This window comes from Mustelus asterias, chromosome 2 (genome assembly GCF_964213995.1).
Source record: "Mustelus asterias chromosome 2, sMusAst1.hap1.1, whole genome shotgun sequence".
NCBI classification, from domain to species: domain Eukaryota; kingdom Metazoa; phylum Chordata; class Chondrichthyes; order Carcharhiniformes; family Triakidae; genus Mustelus; species Mustelus asterias.
Window position 1 is genome coordinate 57,714,113 of NC_135802.1, and position 2,006 is coordinate 57,716,118.

Consider the following 2,006-nt stretch of genomic DNA (forward strand, 5'->3'; position numbering starts at 1 on the left):
GGGGATCCTGGATTCAGGATTCAATCCTGGACCGGGGAGCGGCGCGGGCTTGGAGGGCCGAAGGGCCTGTTCCTGTGCTGTATTGGTCTTTGTTCTTTGTTTGTACCTGCTGAGATTTTCCTGCATTTTCTGTTTTTGTTGTAGCATTAAATAAGACACAGCCACAAGGCATGACACACACTCATGTTGCCTTGATTGCATGATTTATTGTTGTTCAGCATTCACCAAACAGTAGGTGTGACTTTTCAGGGCAATGTTGTACAGCATGCAGTCTACCACTACCATTCTGCTGACGTTTTCTGGACAATACTCGAGAGCAGCCAAACAGCTAAAGATTGGAATCATTAGTTCACCATACCAGGACTCTGGTTGATGGGGTTACTGCCTCTTGGCGTGCTTCATTATGAATGCTTTGCTGAGTGGTATAGGAAGTTTTCTCGTTGTATGATTCTCATTTCGAGTGGTTGACCCACAGCTCTGAGGAATTAGCATATTAACTTGTGGTCACCTTGGAATTATTGAGGATCAATGATAGCCTTAAGGTATGTACTTTGGGATAGACCTGGAAGGAAGACACTAACACAAAAGTGTTGGGGACAGTCAGAGTTTATTTGAAAGTTTATGGAATGATATACTTTCTTACTATTGAACATCATGAAATATTGCACCTGAATACAGCAGATGGCACCTTATACCAAGGGAGTGCCACATCTTTCATAAAATCTTACGTGTCTATCTTGCTCCTGCACCTGTCTCCCGGTGACTACTAATCATAATCTACCTCATACAAAAACTGGACAGCTATGATCTTGTATATTTAGTAGTAAGCTGTAAATTGAAGGTTTCTTGCCAAGTCACCTCTTGACATTGATTCCTTGACTGTAACCCTTGGCTGCAGGAGGTGGTACAATACATCAATACTTCCTTGCTGAGGCAGATGCCTGGAGTTTCCCTTTCATTATACGAGCTTTCATGCTACAATTGGCATAACTGGTGCTAAAGGTTGTGGAATTTTAAACACAGTTTGCACTCAGTGCAATGTTTCCAAAAATGTTGGCCCCTGCTTTTAAAAGCAACTTGCTGGAAAAATTAAGCTGGATCTTTTGGGTGCAAGGACGCTAGCGGGTATGTTTTAAAAGGGTGTTAAATGTGGTGTTTGATTAGAATCATAGAAACTAGAAGCAGGAGTAGGCCATTCGGCTCTTTGAACTTGCACCGCCATTCATTTTGATCATCAAATTCAATATCCTGATCCCCCCTTCTTCCTATATCCCTTGATCCCTTTAGCCCCTAGAGCTATATCTAATTACTTCTTGAAATCAGACAATGCTTTGACCTCATGTATATTCGGTGGTAGTGAATTCCACACACTCACCATCCTCTGGGTGAAGAAATGTCTTCTCACCTCAGCTCTAAAATGTTTGCCCCTTATCCTCAAACTCCCCCACCATTGGGAACATTCTTTCCGAATCTACCCTATCTAACCCTGTTAGAATGTTATAAGTTTCTATGAGATCCCCTCTCACTTTTCTAAATTCCAGTGAATATAATCCTAACCGACTTAGTCTCTCCTCAGATGACAGACCTGTCACCCCAGGAATCAGCCTGGTAAACCTTCTCTGCACTCCCACGATAGCAAGGACATCCTTCCTCAGATAAGGACACCAAAACTGAAGACAATACTCCATTTACATTTACTAAGAACCGGGCTAACATAACCACAATATAACTAAAGCATAACTTTATACAGTCTGTGAAAATGAAGTTTAGTCATTTATAATTGAGTTATCCAGAAGCAGTGGATTGACGCTATGGTTAAATATGCAATTTTTTGTGATTTACAGCTGTTCTAATCAAAGTTCACCAAGTTATCATTTTTAAATATGTGAAAGAAAAATGTGTAAAATTATGCTTCATCAGGCTGCTTGATTATGCTGGTTAATTGCAGATTTTGCATTCATCAATAAGCAAATGAGTTTGAGCGGAAACTTACAGAAATAAACACT